This window comes from Ochotona princeps, chromosome 24 (assembly GCF_030435755.1).
Source record: "Ochotona princeps isolate mOchPri1 chromosome 24, mOchPri1.hap1, whole genome shotgun sequence".
Classification (NCBI taxonomy): domain Eukaryota; kingdom Metazoa; phylum Chordata; class Mammalia; order Lagomorpha; family Ochotonidae; genus Ochotona; species Ochotona princeps.
Genome location: NC_080855.1, coordinates 35,411,088 through 35,432,993, shown reverse-complemented (window position 1 = coordinate 35,432,993; position 21,906 = coordinate 35,411,088). Strand labels below are relative to the sequence as shown.

General features: G+C 45.3%; 1 pseudogene; it reads left to right on the top strand.

Moving 5' to 3' along the window:
- The first annotated feature begins 11,150 nt into the window (after nt 1–11,150).
- On the top strand, nt 11,151–20,832 carry LOC131483173 (TBC1 domain family member 12-like; annotated as a pseudogene).
- Nucleotides 20,833–21,906: the final 1,074 nt, after the last annotated feature.

The window sequence follows — 21,906 nt, the reverse complement described above, 5'->3', positions numbered from 1 at the left end:
CAGGATTCTTTCTTTGTCTTCGTTGGAGTGGAACTTGAGCACCATGTGCCTGGGTGAAGATCGCTTTGGGTCATATCTGCTGGGAGTCCTCTGACCGTCCTGGATTTGGGCTGGGTTCATGTTCCAATTGTTTTGGAAGTTTTCCTGTATAATTTCATCAAGCACCATTTGCATTCATGACTCTCTTTCCGCTCCTTCAGGAAGGCCAATAATCCTAATATTCGATTTTCTGAGGTTGTCTTTCATTTCTTGTATGGTCTTTTTGGCTTTGTTCAGACTTGTCTCCAGCTGTTTAATGAGCTGGGTATGTTCGTTTTGTGTGTCTTCCATTTCAGAGATCCTCTCTTCTGCTGTATTTATTCTGTTGGTTAGGCTCTCAATTTTGTGCTCTAAGTCAAGAATTTTACTTTTTATTTGTTGTATTTCTGCGACTGTGTAGTTCTTGAATTCCTTGAAGTCCTCCCAATTCTTCTCATCGTCTCTGCCATATTTTACCATTATTTTTTTGAATTCCTTGTCTGGTAGATCTTCCATGTCTTCATCTCGCATCTCCGAAATAGACATTGGCTTTTGATCCTTTATTGGTGGGGTGTTGGCTCTCTCATCTGGATCATTACCTTTTACGGTATTTCTTCCAATTGTGCTAGTGTTTCTTTTTTTAGAGACCTAGGCACCAGCGTGTTGAGTAGTCTCCAAGCACTATCTCATAGAGATCGGAGACTGCAGGCGTGGAGTAGTAGGGTGTGGGAATTTTCAAGGCACTTTTGGTGTGTCTCCAGAACACTGCACTTCAGGGCGCCACTTCCAGGGCCCAGCGGATTCAAAGCGCACTCTCAGCTCGTCCCCTACAGGTATGCTACCACAGGGCTTGGGGGAGTGAAGGCACTCTCTGTGCACGCACACTGTGTGTGTGATCACATGGCTCGGAGGATTCTAGGTGCTTTCTCGGTGTGTCCCCAGTGCCAGGGACTGCAGGGCATGGAGGTTCCAGGTGCTCTCTGGGAACGCTTCCTGCACGTGGGTCCACAGTGCCCTCCTGTTGAGTCTCCCAAGCATGGGACTATAGGGTGTGGGGTGTTCCAGGTGCTCTCTGGAAGCGCCTCCTGCTCAGGCCCGCCCACCCCAGCGCTTGCAGGGGACTGACCACCCCAGCACTAGCATTGGACCACACAGCCCAGAGGCGTGCTTGGGTTCCTCTGGGACAGCACCGTCCAGCTGAGAGCCAGACCGCAAAGGCACGGGGGAGTATTCAGTGTGCCTTTTGCCTTTCTCCTCAGCACACAGGACCGCTGTGCGTCACCTCCCAGACACAGTTTTGGCAGTTTCAAGGCACTCACCCTGTGTCCCCAGACGCTGGAATCTCGGGGGGGGGAGGGGCGGGGAGATGAGCACCAAGGGTGTTCAGACTCTGTGCATGCCCCTTGGGGGCCAACTCCTGAAGCCTCCGACCCACCACTGTCCCCACCCAACTCACTCAAACCTCAGGTTCTTGCAGTCTGCCTCTTCCTCTGGTGGGAACCCTTGCCGAGGGTGCGTCTCCTGGCGACTGCGTCTGGTGCAGGTCCTGGCGGGTCCCAATGGGACCTGGAGACTGCAGCGGGTGCAGGTCCTGGCGGGACGTGGCGACTAGGGTGGGCAGGGCCAGTGGGTCCTGATGTCTGCCAGCGTGTCCTGATAACTGCGGGTCCTGACAGCCACAGCGTTTGCGGGTCCTGAGGACTGTGGGTTGACTGCGGCTCTCAGCAGTTGCACTCAATGGTCATTCAGCAGGTCAGGAGCAGAAAGCCGTCTTCCCTGCCCTTTGTTTTGTTTTGTTTTGTTTTTCCCTGGTTGCTCTTCGCAGTTGTGTGGATTTTTTTGGCTCCACACTGCCCAGGGAACTTCACGTTATACTCCCTGTAGCTCTATGCTGCTGAATTATGCTTTTGTCATGTTCTAGCCCTCTCTGTCTGTGAGCTCCCTCACAGCCTTCCTCCTATGTTGGCCATCTTGCGAGTCTCTCTAGGGGTCTTTGTTTTAATGTTAGTTCAAGTCTTCTACCATATTTTTAAATTAATGATCTCTTTCTTTATTATACTTTTCATAAAAGAATACATCCATAGCACTTCTATTCACTAGCCAAATGATCTTAGATAAAACTTACTTCCCCAGGTTTCCTTGGCAATTTGGTAAAATGAAGACAGAATAATCAAAGAATTGTTTTAAAATATGCAGTGCCCTTCTGGGCTGATGCCCCAAATGTGCTCCCTCATTGTGAGTTGTATGGCTGCGAACATCAGAAGACATGATGGTTTTCCATGGGGTAAAGCTTGCTTCAATTTTAGGAGCCAGGAAATACTTACATGAGTGACAGATGCCTCCAAGATGAAGCATGATTCAAACTTTCCTGTTAGAGGCCCTACATGAATTAGTTCATGATAAAAGTGCCCAGAAAAACATAATGCTTCTTCCAAGGATGACATGACACATGAGGTGCTTGAGAAACTATAATACTCTTTCATTTTAATGCATGTATACATCTTATTTGTTTGCTATATGAATAATAATAAAAATGGAAATGAAGCCTAACGTAAACAAAAATTTCCAAGTTGTTATCAAACTTTGGGATGGACAGATGAAATTAGCTACTTGTGATTAAGGGAGAATTTTAACTGTTCGAAAAACAGAAATGGCTAGGAGGACCATTTTCAATCTTGGAGCTCTTCAAGAATTTCAACAAAACACAGGAGAATACAAGGAGGATAACAAAACCAAAAGTCAAAATCATGAAAAACCAGATGCGGCCATTAGGAACAAAGCACAGAAAAGGGCCAGGGAACAAGCAGGAGGTCAACTGAGTTGGAAGCACAGACAGCCAGGTTCAGAGGCCTGGCAGGTAAGAGGCTACATCCACTGCACAGTGAAGCTCCTGTCTAGACTCCTGCCTCTGCACCTGGTTCCAAACCCTGCAACCCGGGAGAAACAGAAGGCTGTTTTAGCTGAGGCTAAAATTTCAATAGTGAAAGTGCTTGTTCCTGGCTGACACAATCCCAGATGCTGGGAGCATTTTTGGAAGCAAAATAGTGAGTGAGATGTTCCCTACTTCCCTCCTTTCAAATAAATCAGAAACATTATGCCACTTCTTGGATGTATATAAAGCATTAACCCCACTTCTTAGATGAATATAAGACTCTTTCTTCAAAAGAACAGGAGCAAATAAAAACCAGTGCAAACTTTAGAAGATGTGGGTCAGCTCTCGCCCAACGGGATACCCCACAAGTGGCAGGGGTGTATCTGGAAACATTGTGGCAGAATCCAGGATTCGAAAAGAAGAGTTGTTCCCTGATTGAGACTATGACACCTGCTTTGGTGGCAGCCAATTGGACCCCAGGATGGCTGTTGGAGAAGTGATTCCTAATTTGTCCCCGTGCCGTTGCTGGGGCCTGACTGCCAGGAGGAAAAGATGTTATGAGTCCAAAGCTGCTTTGGAGGAGGCTTCAACAGCTGTGGCGCCTCCCAGGAGGCTAAGAAAGAGGAGGTGCAGATGCTGCCTCTGCATCTCCTTTAGCGTTCCCTAGCAGCACCTGGTGCACAGCTGGAGCCAGAGGCTCTGCTACGGTCCGGTGACATCGGACCAGGACTGCTGCAGTCCTACATTGAACCAGGATCAGGATCCAGATCAAGCATCCAGGCTCAGAGAGGCATGACCAACAGGGACACGGGATATCTGCCAGGCCAGGACTGTTGTGACCTGGAGCAAGCCCAGAGCCATGCTGCTGTAGCCCCTGTGATCACCTCCACCTGGAGAGCCCGGGTGACCAAATCGCGGACAGCATGGGCAGCCTGTCTGACTTGGCCATGCTGCTTGCAAGACACACTGCGGAGCTGCTGTGCAGACACTCCAGGACAACCTGTCCAGTGGCAGCAGCAGCAGCAGCAGCAGGGACAAAGTGGTGTTGTGGGCTGAGGAACTGATTTACATTCCTTTAGCTGAGCACTCAGGAATCGGGCCTATGGCAGTAGCATCTGGCCTTTGCAGACTCATTGGCGTCCTATTGTCCTGTTAATGGGCTTGGGGGGAAGAGGCTATAATATGGTAATAAAGAGGCTTAGGAGCAGACAGTTCCCACCACTTCTAACACCATCATGGTCTTCGTGTGTCCGTGCTTTTCGCTCGGACATTCGCCGTGCCTACTAGGCCGGCTCAGCTAGCTGTGACAAATGGCGCCATAACATGGGGCACAGCGCAAAGGACGTCTGAGGGTCCCCTGGAACTACCAAGGTAAGGAATTAAGGAATTATGAATTAAGGAATTCTGAATTAAGAATTTGGAATTTGGGAATTTTGCAGGGGCATAACTGATTTAATCCCCAGACCTTCTCCCTGTGCTAGGGCACAAGGGACTATCTGAGGGACCCCTGGAACTCTGGAGGGACAAATTAATCTCATCCCCAGACCTTCGCCCTGTTCAGGGGCACGAGGGACACTCTGAGGGACCCCAGAAATCCAGAGGCAGGTTTAGGATTTAACTCTAGGGGTCATAATTAATTTCATCCCCAGACCTTCTCCCCATCTTGGGGCACGAGGGACAATCTGAGGGACCCCGGAAATCTAGAGGCAGGTTTTAAACTTTTTGCAGGGGCATAAATAAAATTTATCATGGGGCAAGAACTCTCTAAAATGCAGGTAATTAAGGGAATCCAAGATCTGCTCTAGTCTCTAGGCACCGACACTACGCTTAAGGCCTCGCAGGGCTTTTTTGAAACTGTCTGCGACATAGTCCCATGGTTTGCTTTCACTGTAGTCCTCCTTTTTCTCTGGCGCTTGCTAAATATTGCTTGGTCATCCCGTCGAGCAGTGGTGGAAGCCTGCTGTAAGAAATTGTCCATTAAAAGTAGGAGACAGCTACAAAACAGGGTAAATAAGGAGAAAGAGCCCCAGACAAGACAAGGTCTGGAGAAAGTACGCAAAAAAGATTCACGGTCCTCTTCTGAGGAGGCTGAGGAGGAAAAGGATGGAAGTGAGTTTGCTGAGGATCTTCCACCTGTAGAGTTTGTGCCAAACAAAAGTCCCTCTTGGACCGGCACAGAGCTCTCTGTGCCGCCTGAGCCATTGGCGCCATCATGTCTGAGCACAGTTGTAAAAGGTTTACATGAGCAACTTCAGCACCTCTCCCTTCAGTTGAGGCAGGAACAGAGTGGATGTACTGTTGGAGCTTGTACTGGACCCCCGCTTTCAACTTCTCTTTCAGCTGTGGAACATACGGTAAAGCAAGCACAGGAGCAGGGAAAACCTGAGGCAGCTACCCTGGCTAGGCGCTTTACCTTTCCGATAGTTGAGGTAGAGAATCAGCAGGGGCAGAGAATTAGACAGCATTTGGCACTCTCCTTTAAGGACATAAAGAGTCTGAGGGACGCTGTTGCCACATATGGCCCATCGGCCCCCTTTACTATTTCCATGATTGAAGCCTTGGCACCTAACAGTTTGACTCTGGCTGATTGGAAACAGCTCTGTAAGTCAACTCTGGATGGGGGCGATTTTCTAATATGGAAATCTGAGTTTTGTGAGCTTTGCCTTGACACAGCATGGCAAAATACCTAGGCAGGCTTTCCTGAGAGAAATCATGATATGTTGACAGGAGAGGGGAATTTTGCTAATGTACAGGATCAGATTAATTATGACCCAGGGGTTTATGTACAGACCGCTGCTGCTGCTGCAGTGAGGGCCTGGAAGTCTTTATCACCTAAGGGCTCGCTACATTTACATCACTCTAAAATTGTCCAAGGCCAGGATGAGCTTTACCAGGCATTTGTAGATCACCTACTGGTAACTGCAGATAGGGTATTTGGTGATGCAGATCAAGCCATGCCTTTCGTAAAGCAACTAGCATAAGAAAATGCCAACAAATGGTGCCAGGAAGCAATTAGACCTTGGAAGCATAAGCCCCTTAACACGTATCTTAAACTTTGCAAAGACATCGGGAAAGGACAGATAATGGGTGCAATCATTGCAGAGGCATTGCATGATGGCACAACCGTGGGCTCGGGAGCTCGCCCAAAACAAGGATGTTTTAAATGTGGCTGGCTGGGGCATATCCACCGGAACTGTCCACTCCAAGACTGTGCACAGGCTGTTAATATGGACAGACAGTCCCCAGGAGTTTGCCCTCGATGACAAACATTGGGCAAATGAATGCAGGTCCGAGATAGACATCTCCAGGCAGCCATCTGTGCCGGGAAATGGGAGCAGGAGCCAGCCCTGGGCCCCGCAAGCACCAATCTATGGTGCAGCAATTCAGTTTGTTCCTCAGGGACAAAGGCCATTCATGACCTTACCTGAGGGAGCCCAGGCAGTGGAGGATGGACCACCATACCACCTCCTACATAGTATTGACACCCCAAATGGGGGTACAGGCTATTCCTACAAGAATTTATGGGCCACTACCCCCTGACACTGTAGGGTTTCTGCTGGGATGTAGCAGCACGGCCTTGAAAGGAGTTCATATTACCCCAGGAGTGATTAATGCAGACTATACAGGGGAAATTAAATTTCTAGCCAGTGTTCATGCTGGAGTTGCAGTTTTACCCCAGGGGGCACAAATAACACAGTTAGTGCTGCTCCCCACAGTGAAGTCAGATAATGCTTGCAGGGCTGGACAGAAGAAAGCAGGGTTTGGTTCCAGTGGTGAAGCCTCTGTTTATTGGGTCGCTGATATGGCAGGCCGCCCTACTTTGGAGTTGAGTATAGAAGGAAAGAAATTTACTGGGCTTCTAGACACTGGTGCCGACACCACTCTTATTTCACAGAAATACTGGCCCCCAGGTTGGCCTGTTACACCCACCATGACCACTTTGCAAGGATTTTGGATTACCCAAAACCCCCTAACTAGCTCCAGGCCTCTAGCCTGGAGGGATAAGGAAGGAAATGGTGGTCATGTTACCCCCCTATGTAGTACCAGGTCTGCCAGTTAATCTGTGCGGGAGAGATGTTTTGCAACAAATGGGGGCAGTATTAGTATCTGGTCAGGAATTAGCTATGCAGCAGATGGAGAGGTATGGCTACATTCCTGGAAAAGGTATAGGAAGAAAGCTGCAAGGAATTACTCAACCAATCTCTGTGGAACATAAGAAGGATAAGAAAGGGCTAGGGCATTTTCCCTAGGGGCCATTGTGATGGCGGCTGAGGTTACTCCACAGAAGATTACATGGAAAAGTTCTCAACCCGTTTGGATTGACCAATGGCCCCTTTCTACAGAAATAATAGCCACCGTTAAGGAAATAGTTCAAGAACAGCTAGCTAGCTGGACATATTGTCCCTTCCACTTCACCTTGGAATACACCTATTTTCATGATTAAAAAGAAATCAGGGAAGGGGAGACTTTTACAGGATCTCAGAGCAGTGAATGCTACCATGGAGATAATGGGATCACAGCAGCCAGGATTACTGCTGCCTTCTGCCATTCCAAAAGACTTTAATATTGTTGTGATCGATTTAAAGGATTGTTTTTTTTCCATTCCCCTTCATCCAGAAGATTCGCCTCATTTTGCTTTCAGTGTGACTTCTGTTAGTTTGCAGGAACCATTTGAACGGTACCAATGGAAATTTTTACCCCAAGGAATGGCTAATAGTCCTACTATGTGTCAGATTTATGTGGCTGCCGCCTTAAAACCGGTGCACGCCAGCTTTCCCTCTGTTATGGTTGTTCATTATATGGATGATATTTTGCTGGTAGCTCTATCTACTCATGTGTTGCAATCCTGTTCATGTAAGTTACAGCAAGAGTTAGAAAAAGCAGGATTAGCTATAGCCCCAGAAAAAAATACAACTTGTTTCTCCATTTAATAATTTGGGATTTCAACTTTTTCAGAATTGTGTTAAACCCAAAAAAATTTCCATAGCCACAGAAAAGTTGCGAACTCTTAATGACTTTCAGAAATTGTTAGGGGATATAAATTGGATGAGACCCAGTTTGAAACTTACTAATGCAGATTTGAAACCTTTGTTTGATATCTTAAAAAGTGACTCCTCTCCGACATCCCCTAGGGTGCTGACTATGGAGAGATGTCACGCCCTTCACAAGGTTGAGATAGCTATTGAACAATCCCATTTGACTAGAATTGATTACAGTACCCCACTTTTATTTATTGTTATAGCATCCTCGTATATACCTACGGGAGTATTTCATCAGCAGGGTCCTATTTTGTGGGAACATTTGCATGTCTCTCCTGCTAAGACAATTGTGCCTTGCTATTTGGCCATAGCAGAGTTGATACAGAAGGCCACTAAGAGCAGCCTAAGACATTTTGGAAAGGTCCCCGATACCATTATCGTTCCATACACTCAGAAGCAGCTTTTGTGGTTGCAGAATATGGAAGAGACCTGGTCTGTACTTTTGAGCACTTTAAATGTTAACTTTGACAACCACTATTCCAAGGACCCCATTGTACAGTTTTTTATTTTGCATCCTTTTGTTTTTCCACTTGTAACCTCTCTTCAACCATTGCCAGAAGCTTTAACTGTTTTCACTGATGGGTCGTCAAATGGCCAGGCAGCTTTTGTAGTAGATGGCCAGGTTACCACCATCCCCACGTCTTTTGTCTCTGCATAGGTTGTAGAATTGGTGGCCGTTCTTGCCGTCTTTCAAACATTTTCCATGCAGCCCTTTAATTTGTATTCTGATAGTGGATATGTTGCCCATTCCCTTCCTGTGCTGGAGATGTGGGCCAAATTTCTTCCCACTCTACAGCAGCATCTCTATTTGCTAAAATTCAGGCCTGTATTTGGGCCCACAAAGATAAATTCTTTGTGACTCATATTCGAGCCCATACAGGTTTTCCTGGGCCCTTGACTTCAGGAAATGCGGCTGCAGATTCAGCCACCAAATTGGTGGCCTCAGCTCTTGAAGAAGCTCTAAAGGCACATGCTAGATTTTACTTGAATTCTAACACGCTTCGTTTGCACTTTAGTATGACTAAGGAACAAGCCAGAACCATCGTGAAGCAATGCTCAGTGTGCCCTCAGTTTTTGCCTGTTCCTCATTACAGTGTTAATCCCCGAAGACTGTTGCCCAATCATGTCTGGCAGATGGATGTGACACACATCCCAGAGTTTGGGATACTGAAGTATGTGCATGTCACTATCGATACTTGTTCTGGATTTATTTTAGCTACTCCTCAAACAGGAGAACAAGTCAGACATACTCTAGCCCATTGCTATGCATGTTTTTCCTTCTTGGGAACTCCTAAATTTATCAAAACTGATAATGGTCCTTGCTATACTAGCAGCAAGTTTCGTGATTTTGCTGCCTCCCACCACATACAACTAATTACAGGTATTCCTTATAATCCTCAAGGACAAGGTATTGTGGAACGTGCCAACCGTACTATTAAGGATTACCTTATTAAAACCAAAAAGGGGGAATATAGCACTCCCCGAGATCATTTGAATCTTGCATTGTTTATTTTAAATTTTCTAACATTGCATGCTGAAGGACGGTCTGCTGCAGATCATCATTGGACTGCGTCTCAGAAGCAGAAGGGTTATGTTATGTGGAAGGACCCCTTGACTGGTAAGTGGCAAGGCTCATATCCCGTCCTCATTTGGGGGCGAGGATCAGTTTGTGTTTTCCCAGAAAATGAAAATGGTCCGAGGTGGATTCCTGAGAGGCTTGTCCGGCAAGCTTCTGCTGCTGAGTCTTGTGAGACCTCGGATCCTGGCCAAGATGATGGCATTTGAATCAGAAGATCAACTGGACAAGCAAATATATTAGGCCTTTATATATTATATAAGTATATCAGTATTTTGTCGCTGTTCTGCAGCGTGTTCCCTGACTGATGGCAAAGCCAGAAGTTTATCGGTGGCTTTGGACTTTTTTCTCTGAGGGCCATGTGGGATGGGGGAGGAAGTATTGAGCCTTCCTAATACCCATCCGTGCTTTGATTTGGAACTCCTTTTGTTTCGTTTATATTTTCCCCACCTTGTCTTGGATTCACCAGAGCATGTCTCTCCCAGGACAAATGCTTATCTTATTAGGTACTTACTTCCCCAACAGACTAGGGTGACATTTACATTTCTATTCCCCACCTGAAGTCTCAGCCCATTTCTGTCTCCAGCCATTACTAGGGGGATGGCTTCAGACTGGTCTCTTTATCATTTGAAAGGGACCAAGTAAGTTGGCCAGTGACACCTTTCTGGCCTTTTGTCCCAAGGCCAGGTACCTTGGATACCAGGAATTTTCTTTATTTTTGGAGAAACAGCTTTGAGAGGAAACTTTAAAAAATGCTTTTCCCACCATGAATACAGGTTTTTCTCTCTTGTTTTTCCTCCCGCCATTATGGCAGAGGATCTTGAGGACTCGCTCTTGTGAGTGAACCTTAGCTCATTGAATTTGAAGCTTCTGTTTATTTGTTTGTGTTATCCCTATGATTCTCTCTTAAGTACAGGAGATGTCTCTGAAAGGAAGTTCCAGTGCACCCTGACAGCATGCTGGAATGGCAATTGCGATTCTGCTGTTCTCCTGCAGCTGACCTGAATCCTGCCTGTGCCTGTTGGAACTTACGGAGAGGCCTATGTTGGCCTGATAAGAATAAAAGAGACTTTGGCATAACGGCGACCATCATAGCCAGTACATCAACAGCCGCCACCACCAGCTACCGTGGTGACTGTGAACAAGGTCACAGAACAGACTGCCAAAGTTATGGAACAACAGGACTTTACTGATGAACATGAGCGGGTGGGCATGCTTAAGCTGTGACTGTGGGGTGTTTTGTTGGAAAAGAAATAGCAGATGCTGCCTTTCTGTTGTATTGTATGCATTTCTATTTTATCATCTGTGCAAGTGCTAAATGTTTTGCCAAGCCTGGGAACTGCTGTCTGCTCATTGCTACTGAGCTAAGTTACTCCTAAGTTCATGGCCTCTTGTCTCCTATTGTGCCTTTTATGTATGATTCACCTGTGAAGTGCTTTGTTTTCCCAAGCCTGGGAACTGCTGTTTGCTCATTGCTACTGAGCTGATATTCACTCCTAGCCATGGAACAGGGTTGCCAGCCTCTCCAAGTATGGTTTGAGCAGCTGCAGCAGACAATGCGTTGAATGGCAGCCAGTGACGGGTAAGATGGACCTGGAATGGACCCACCTAAGACAGGGCCTCCATCATGCTATGGAGATTACCGATGACGGGTAAGGCTGATAACCTGAGAGTCCACAACCTAAGACAGGTGCATTCAAGTCTGCTTTAATACAGAAGGGGGAATATGTTGTGGGCTGAAGAACTGATTTACATTCCTTTAGCTGAGCACTCAGGAATCGGGCCTATGGCAGTAGCATCTGGCCTTTGCAGACTCATTGGCGTCCTATTGTCCTGTTAATGGGCTTGGGGGGAAGAGGCTATAATATGATAATAAAGAGGCTTAGGAGCAGACAGCTTCCACCACTTCTAACACCATCATGGTCTTCGTGTGTCCCTGCTTTTCGCTCGGACATTCACCGTGCCTACTAGGCCGGCTCAGCTAGCTGCGACAACTTGGGGCAGCCGAGATTCAGTGATTGGCATCTTACGGAGAGCGTGCCCCCAGCCACCTCAGCAGAGAAGACTAGTGGGGGTTTGGGCACTGAGTGCGCCTTGGCTGGTCTGACGTTTGCTTGAATACCCAGGACACTTAGGAGGTGAGCAGCTGCCAGAGTGCCCTTGACCATCTGCCTCCTGCAGCTCGCCATCTCAGAGCAGAACTTGGCGGGTAAGGCCGACCTGACACAAAGCAACAGGAGCTTCTCTGATTTCTGCTTCTCTGATTTCATCACCAGAAACCTTTCCCCAAAAAGGAATAAGGAACTCTAATCAGTTAGCTATTGTGCTTCTGGTTGATAATTATTTGGTTATGTCCTTCCCAGAGAAAATCTTCAGGAAACTTCCAAAATCATTCAGCACAAATATGAAGCAGGGACAGAGAGGACCTGTAAAGAAGTCCCTAAGAATTTTGCTTGTGAACGCTTTCTAACCTATCCTGATTCCAGCCAAATCTGTGGGAGAAGTTTTAGGTCACCGTCAAGAATGAGAGGAGATGATGGCTGAGGCTAAAAACACAAGTGCATAAAAGAAAATGACTCATTAAAGAGCGATTTAAACAGGAGGATAATTATGCAAATGCAATGGTGATTTTGATGAGTGAAACGTGCCCAGTTGTGAAGTAACCCATTCACACCAGAGCACCATAATTGTTATGTCAGAAGTTGCCCCCCTTGTGGTTGTGGGAAAATATGGAGTCTAGCTGTAAGAAATGAACTAAATATCAGTCATGAACTCAATGAAACCTTCATTTCAAGAGCAAAAGAAGGGTGGAGGGGCTGGCGCGATGGCTCAGTAACTAACTCCTTGCCTAGCAAGCGCTGGGATCAGGTATGAGCGCCAGTTCTGGTCCCAAGAGCTCCACTTCCCATCCAGCTCCCTGCTTGTGGCCTGGGAAAGCAGTAGAGGATGGACCAAAACCTTAGGACACTGCACCTGCATATAAGACCCAGAAGAAGCTTCTAGCTCCCGGCTTTGAATCAATTCAACTCTAGCCCTTGTGGCCAATTTATGAGTGAACCAGTGCATGGAAGATCTTTTTGTTTCTGCTTCTCTCTGTCTACTTGCCTTTACAATAAAAATAAATGAATCTTTAAAAATAAGAAAGAATAAGTTCAGTGAAATATGTTCTGAGAATGGGATACAGAAGGTGTGTTTATTGCTGATGCAGAGGCCAGTCTGGAATTAGTTAGGTTGTATCCAGTACATTTCCATGTCTACATCTTTCAGAAGGGTGGTCCGAATCATGACATTTTACATGGTATCTTACGGGCATTGACATTACAGAGCTGATGTTGGCTATGTCCAAGGGCTGTCCTTCATCGCAGCAGCACTCATTGTCACTTAGGAAGAAACAGATGTCTTCATTGCATTTACAAATCTTCCTAATTAGGAAATTTGGGGAAAGATGGCCGACTGCAGAGAGCTGGTGTAGGGTGGAGTAGGGAAAGAGGGGAACCGATCCAGCAGAGAAACAGGCCAGGAAACACAAAATTGTAGGGAGAAGAGTGGGAAGGTCACTGGAGTTCACTAAAGCAAGAAGATCTACACAGAGTGAAAGAACAGCCACAAAAAGTGGGAAAGAAAATACAGCACGCTGTGAGAAACTTGATGAGTCATGATCCCAGACAGGGGGAAGGCAGCAGAGTCTCAACCGTCCCAGGGAAAACAGAGGCGGCTGGAAGGATAGGCGCCCACACCAACAGGGGCACCAGTCCACTGGAGGGCAGGAGCCCCGAGAGCAGGCTACTGGACTGATCATAGGGGGCATCATCCCCTGCAGAAGTGGAGGACAAGCAGGGGAGATTTCGCAGAAGCAGGCCTCCCAACTGCTCAGCAGCTTTGAGAGAGTGCAGAGGGAACTGGAGCAGCGCTGTGGGACCGGGACTCAGAAATCCCCATATCAGCTCCGAACAGTGGAATGGCTGCTAGAGAATCCAGTGGATCCTATTGCTGGGCTCAACCTGAGCTCAGAGGCTGGGCAACACTCGGCAGAACCTCATGACCTGAGCAGAAGAGCAAAATAGTAGGGGCACGGCTGTGTGCCCCTCACAGCTCTGTGCCTCTCAGGGCTCCGCTTCCACCTTTGAGAAAGTGCAACTGAGAAAGTAGCTTCCTATAGGGGCCAGGGCTGTGAATTCAAAGCAGAGAACAGCCACTGCCTCAGGCAGAATCCCCTGCTGGGCTCAGCTGGAGAGGCCAAACCAGAGCAAGCTCAGTAGATTCGGCCAGACAGGTTCTCCCAGCAGGAGCCTGCTCAGAAAAACCTGCCTGCCTGGTGGCGGGAGGCAGTGTGGTGCCTTTCAGCAGAGCAGCACTTCTGAGTGGGAATTCCAGAGAGCAGAGTTCAGCGCTGAGGCCCGGAGAAATTTCCAACCCAGCCCGGGGTTGGGGATTTCAAGCTTTGAGCAGCAGAGGCCTCTGCTGTGCTAAACTCAAGCCCTGAAGGAAAGTCTCAGCTCAGCACTGAGGCAGAAACCCCCGCTGTGCTAGGCTTGTGACCCAGAGCCAAGGTGCTGCTTTGCTCAGCAGAGTGAATCTCAGTGCGGCAACCCCTTTGAGTGGGACCTGCAGGGGGAGGGACCTGGCACTAGGGCTGGCCCACAAAGCTTCCTGACCCAGCTTGGGACTATGATCTACAGACCCTGAACAGCAAGTAGTTGGTGAACCAGGCAGCACGCCCTGCTGGGCTCAGCCAGTGACCCCAAACCAGAGCCGGCTCAGTGGAATCGACCAGACAGGTTCTCTCAGTGGGAGCCCGCTCAGAAAAGCCTGCCTGCCTGGTGGCGGGAGGCAGTGTTACGCCTTTCAGCGGAGTAACAAATATGAGTGGGAATTCTAGAGAGCAGAGTTCAACGCTGAGGCCCGCAGAAATTTCCAACCCAGCCCGGGGTTGGGGATTTCAAGCTTCGAGCAGCAGAGGCCCTTGCGGTGGTAACCTCAAGAACTGAAGGAGTGTATTGGCTTGGCACTGAGGCGGAAATCCCTGCTGTGCCAGGCTTGTGACCCAGAGCCCAGGTGCAGCTCGGCAGAGTGGATCTCAGTGGGGCAACCCCATTGAGTGGGAGCTGCAGGGGGAGGGACCTGGCACTAGGGCTGGCCCACAAGTCTCCTGACACAGCTCAGGGCTGTAGATTACAAACTCTGAGCAGCAAGCAGCTGGTGACTCAGGCAGCACCCCCTACTCTACTCAGCTGGAGCCTCAGAGGTGGTGGTGCCACCCAAGAGATCTGCTAAACCAAGAAGAAGCACAGGCAAGCAGGGCCACCGCAGTGTGCTTCCCAACAAGGCTAAACATTTGTGAGGGTTAGGCTGGGTGTAGAACCGCAAGCTATACAACTACCCAGAGCAAAGACAAGAAGCCCAAGGTTACAAATTCTATCATCTACACTAAACCCCTATTGGCACATATAGGACAACTCCTAACCAACTAGCTGCAACGGAGCCAGGTGGCAGAAATATAAACCCAGGCGCTAACGAAGCAACCCAACAACAACCCCACCATCACCTGCTGTCCCCAATAGAGTAAGAAATATAACGCTTATGGCAGCACCCCATAGAGCAGCAGGTAGATCACACTTCCTACAGATTACAGCACTGAGGGCAACAGCTGTGGACAAACAAGTCAGACGCTAAAATCCCAAAACAAGAAGCAAAAACACAATGAGGAGAATAATCAGAAAAAGTATTGACCCAGAAGAAAGATCAAGCACTCATTCCCAATACAACCAAAAACTAATTCCAATATCTGAGATGCAAGATGAAGACATAGAGGAAATACCAGATAAAGACTTTAAGAAACTAGTGATGAAATTCATCAGAGACAGGGAGAAGCGCTGGGAAGAGTCCAAGGTATTCGAAAACCATGTCACTGCAGAAATAAATCAAGTCAAAAAGGGAATCCTCGATACAGAACACAAAATTGAAAGCCTAACCAACAGAATGAACACAGCAGAGCACAGAATAACAGAATTGGAAGACAATCAGAATGAAAGGCAGCAGCTCATCAAACAGTTGGAGACAAATCTAGAGAAAGCCAATAGGTCCATACAGGAAATGAAAGACAACCTCAAAAAATCAAATATTAGAATAATAGGCCTTTCCGAAGGAGTGGAAAAGGAGACAGGCTTGCAATGGGTGCTCAATGAGATAATACAGGAGAACTTCCAGAACACTGGAAATATAAATCTAGCACAAATCCAGGAAAGACAATGAACCCCCAGTAGATTCGATCCAAACAGATCGTCACCCAAACATGTGGTCCTCAAGCTACCTTCAAGTGAACATAAGGAAACTATTCTAAGACAAGTAAGAAAAAAGGATAAGATTACTTTCAGAGGAAGGCAAATCAGAATCACGGCCGACCTATCAGAAGAAACGCTCCAAACAAGGAGAGAATGGGGTAAAACCTATCAAATCCTGAAACAAGCAACTGCCAACCAAGAATAATGTACCCAGCAAAGCTCTCATTTGTATTTGAGAATGAAATCAAATACTTCAACAGTAAAGAGAAACTCGAAGAATACATCAACACGAAACCAGCTCTGCAAAATCTCCTCAGGAAGGTGCTAAACCCAGAAACAAAAAATGAAAACCAAAATCAAAGATGGCAAATGGGAAGACCTCCCCACTAAAATCCATACAAGGAAAGTCAACAAATCAGAAACTCTAATAGTCGCAAATACACACTTGCACACTTATACACACTCATGGAAGCCCAAAATCACACCTCTCAATATTGTCCCTAAACAAAAATGGCCTAAACTCACCAATCAAAAAGCATAGATTAACGGAATGGATCATCAAACAGCACCTACCTATATGTTGCCTACAAGAGACACATCTAACCAGAAAAGCCTGTAAGAAATTTAAAGTGAAGGGATGAAAAAAGACATTTCATGCCAATGGATGAGAAAAAGGCTGGAGTAGCTGTCCTAATCTCAGATGATTTAGACTTCAAGCTGACAGACATCACAAAGGACAGAGAAGGACATTATATATTGGTGAAGGGATTGATCCACCAGGAAGTATTTACAATCATGAACATATATGCACCAAATTCCAATGCACCAAGCTACGTAAAGCAATTACTTACAGACTTAAGGTGAGACATAGATATACACACAATAATAGTGGGCAATCTTAACACTCCGCTAACAATTATAGACAGATCAACAAAACAAAAACTCAACAAAGAAACAACAGAGCTTATGCAAACAATAGAACAACAGGACTTAGTAGACATTTATAGAATTTTTTATCCTAAGACTACAGATTATACATTTTTTTCAGCAGTGCATTGCACCGTCTCCAGGATGGACCACATGATAGGACACAAAGCAAATCTAAATCACTTCAAAAAGATAGGAATCATACCATGCACCCTCTCAGACCACCACGGAATGAAACTGGAAATCAGCAATTCAAAATGACCCAGGAAATACAGAAACTCTTGGAGGCTGAACAATATACTATTAAGTGAACAATGGGTCAGGGAAGAAATTAAAGATGAGATAAAAAAATTTATGGAAATCAATGAAAACTCTGACACAACATTCCAAAACTTGTGGGACACTGCCAAAGCAGTGCTAAGGGGTAAACTCATCGCAATTGGAGCTCATGTCAAGGCCCAAGAGAGGCGCCAAATACAGGAACTAAACACACACCTCCAGGAATTGGAAAAGCAGAAGCAGAAGAGCCCCACACACAATAGGAAGCAAGAAATCATCAAAACAAGGGAGGAAATTAATCAGATAGAAATAAAAAAATGACACACAAAATCAATGAATCAAAAAGCTGGTTTTTTGAGAAGATAAACAAGATAGACAAACCCACTGGCCCGACTGACAAACAAAAAACAAGAGAAAACAAGAATTAACAGCATCAAAGATGAAAAAGGCAACATAACAACAGACACTGCAACCATTAACGACATCATTAGAAATTACTACAAAGCACTGTACTCCAACAAATCAGAAGACCACCAAGAAATGGAAAAGTTCTTAGACTCACACCACCTGCCAAAACTTAGCCCAGAGGCAGCAAAGGAACTGAACAAACCCATAACTGAAGCAGAGATTGAATCAGTGATTAAAGACCTCCCAACAAAGAAAAGCCCAGGCCCAGACAGTTTCACTACAGAATTCTTCAAAACATTCCGAAAGAACTAACCCCAATTCTCTACAAACTCTTGAAAACAATAGAAAAAGAAGCAACCCTTCCAAACTCATTCTATGAAGCCAACATTACCGTAATCCCAAAACCGGACAGAGATCCTACAGAAAAAAAAAAAAAAAAAAAAAAAAAAAAAACAAAAAAACTACAGACCTATCTCTCTGATGAACATTGATGCTGAGATTCTCAACAAAATCCTAGCCAATAAAATTGAAAAAATCATCCGACAGATCATTCATCCACATCAAGTAGGATTCATTCCTGGAGTGCAGGGGTGGTTCAACATTTTGGAATCCATAAATGTGATACACCACATCCAAAAACTGAAAAACAAGAATCACATGATAGTACCAATAAACACAGAAAAAACTTTCGACAAAATCCAACACAATTTCCTGCTAAAAACCCTAACTAAGGTAGGCATAGATGGAAAAATCCACGACATAATCAAAGCCATATATGAAAAACCCAACGCCAGCATCATACTGAATGGAGGAAAACTGGAACCTTTCACACTGAGATCTGGGACAAGACTAGAATGTCTGCTATCTCCACTGCTATTCAATGAAGTCCTAGAGGTACTTGCTGAGGCCATAAGACAAGAAAAAGAAATCAAAGTTATCCAAATAGGAAACGAAGAAGTCAAGCTTTCACTATGCGCAGATAACATGATTCTTTATGTAGAACAGCCAAGAGGCTCAACAAAGAGACGACTAGAACTTATACGAGAGTTTGGTAGAGTGGCAGGGTACAAAATTAATGAAGAAAAATCAACAGCCATAGTGTATGCAAACAGCCCCAAGTTGGAAAAAGATCTAACCAGCAAAATACCATTCAAAATAACAGAGAAAAGTATGAAATATCTGGGAATAAATCTAACCAAAATGTAGGAGACCTACTTGAAGAAAACTACAAACCACTTAAAAAAGAAATTGAACAAGATCTCAAAAGATGGAGTAACATCCCATGCTCCTGGATAGGTAAAATCACTATCATTAAAATGTCTATACTGCCAAAAGCAATATATACATTCAACGCAATCCCAATCAAATTGCCCAAAACATTCTTCATGGAAGTGGAAACAATGATCCAAAGGTTCATCTGGAAACACAAAAACACATGGACAGCTAGAACCACTCTGAAGAACAGGAAGTTGGCAGGAGGAATCACAGTTCCAGACCTCTGGACATACTATAAGGCAGTGGTTATCAAAACAGCCTGGTACTGGCACAAAGATAGAGAGGAAGATCAATGGAGCAGAATAGAAACACCAGAAGTAAACCCACACAGATACAGCCAAATAATCTTTGACAAAAACCAGATGACAATCCAGGCAAATGGGAAGGTCTCTTTAATAAATGCTGTTGGGACTACTGGTTAATAGCCTGCAGAAACAAAAAGATAGATCCACATCTCTCACCATACACCAAGATCAAATGTAAATGGATAAAAGATCTAAACCTGCATCCAGAAACCTTCAAACCTTTGGAAGAAAATGTTGGAAATACTCTGCAAGAACTAGTGGTAGGTCCTGACTTCCTAAAAAGGACCCCAAAAGCAGTAGAAATCAAGACCAGAATAAACAAATGGGAACTCATCATACTAAGAAGCTTCTGTACAGCTAGAGAAACAATCAACAAAGTAAAAACGCAGCCCACAGAATGGGAGAAGGTCTTTGCGCACTACGTAGGTGATAGAGGGCTGATCTACAGAATATACAAAGAACTACAAAACATCCAAAACACCAAAACAAACAAGCCACTCAAGAAATGGGCACGGGAAATGGGCAGACATTTCACAAAGGAACAATCCCAAATGGCAAATAAACATATAAAAAAATGCTCAAGTTCCCTGGCAATAAGGGAAATCCAAATTAAAACATCAATGAGGTATCACCGAACGCCAGTAAGACTGGACCACATGAATAAAAGCACCAACAACACTTGTTGGCGAGGTTGCGGGAAAAAGGGAACCCTACTCCACTGCTGATGGGCCTGCAGGCTGGTATAGTCTCTATGGAAATCAGTATGGAGAACATTCAAACAACTCAAAATCAACATACCGTATGATCCACCAATAGCACTCCTAGGAATATATCCAGAACACTTGTTTTATGAGAAACCAACATGCACTCCTATGTTCATAGCGGCACAATCAGTAATTGTAAAAACATGGAAACAACCAAAATGCCCATCAACAGAGGATTGGATAAGAAAGCTATGGTTCATCTACTCCATGGAATACTACTCAGCTATTAAAAAAAAACAAAATGCAGTTCTTTGTGGCCAAATGGGCCAAACTGGAAACCATAATGCAAAGGGAAATGAGCGAATCCCAAAGGGTTAGATACCACATGTTTGCCTTAATTTAATATGATATGATGTTATGCATAACATGTGAGGTTATGGATGTTATGTCATATGTAGTATATAAACTAAAATGGAAATGTGAATGGGGTGGTCACAGAATGTGGTTAAGAACTCGCTTTTATTTTTAACATGTTGGCTGCTCAATACTATGTCAATTAATTCTATACCAATGTTACTTTTTGCTGATAATATGTTAGTGCTTTTATTTGATTGGGATGATTCTCTGCTGGCTCTGCCCTCAGACCATAGAGGGTCTCCCCAATAAGTAGTTGGACTTGACTGGAGTATAAGATGCTGGACTCTATGCTTGGCATATGCTTGCTAAGAGGGAATCTCAACTGAACTTGAACTATTGTTATGCAGCAGGGTGGTGGAACCCACCATGGGGGGGAGGGTGTGGAGAAGTGGGGGGAGAATCCCAGTTTCTATGAAATTACAACACAATGTAATTAATGAATAAATTTAATAAAAAAAATCTTCCCAATTAGCCATGCCAGTTGGCCTTTTTTCATGGGGATCACAGCACAACATTGAAATGTTTTGCTACATTGGAAGTATTCTTTGAAGAACATCTCTGCTAATTATTTCTTCATTTTAATCTTACAGTCTTACACCAGATATGTACTTGATAGAATAGATCTGGACACTGCCCACCAAACCCTTCCCACTCGGTCTGGTTGTTGAGTGTGGAATGTATTTAGCAGAGATAAGGAGCAGTTTTTGTTTGAGACTGGATTAGGAATCTGAGATACTCTTGTACAATGAACCTTATTCACATAGCCCAGTTTCTTTTATTTTTACAGAAGATATATTTATTTTTGCTGGAAAGGCAGATTTTACAGAAAGGAGCGAGAGAGAAAGATCTTCCATCAACTGGTTCACTCCTCAGGAGTAACCTGAATTGCCAGATCTATGGTGCAGGGTCCCAAGGCTTTGGGCCGTCCTCCAGTGTTTTCCCAGGTCACAAGCAGGAAGCTGGATGGGAAGTGGAGCAGCTGGGATCAGAACAGTCACCCATATGGGATCCCAGCACATGCAAGGTAAGGACTTTAGCCACTACGCTATCAGTTTTGGCCCTATAGCATCATTCCTAACAAAGCTGATAGAAGGTTTCACATACATATAAAAAAGAGTTCCACTATAGTACTGCAATTCTGAAGCAGAATTGCACCAAAAATGGGCTCAGATCTTTGCTTCTATAATGAGGGATAGTAAAGAAGGGTACAAGAACAATAGTCCTGCTGGGAAAAGTTAATCTTTAAAATTATAAGACTGATGATGGCACAGGTGCCACAATGGCACTTGGAGGTCACAGCAGGACTCTTACATACTGGTTTCTCTTCCAAGAATATGATCGTGCAGATATTGTCTCCAGCTCAAACTCTTTGAAGGCATCATAGGCAAAGGATGAGTAACTACGGTTGTTAGGAAAGTCATGGTAATTGTATTTCATTCACAGTTTGGGGCAATTTTGGGTTACTGGGAACAAGGAAATTTTGGAGGGAGACTGCTATTTGTTTAGGCATTTTCTCCATAATATCCTGTCTGGATTTAAAAAGAAAATTCTTTCTCTTCCTTAAGAAATTCCTATGGAGAGACTAGCAACATGGCCGAAATAGGAGGAAGGCTGTGAGGGAGCTCACAGACAGAGAGGGCTAGAACGCGACAAAAGCATTAGTGGAGCAGCATAGAGCTACAGGGAGAAGAATGTGAAGTTCCCTGGGCAGTGTGGAGCCAAAAAAATCCACACAACTGGGAAGAGCAACCAGGGGAAAACAAAACAAAGGGCAGGGAAGACGGCTTTCTGCTCCTGACCTGCTG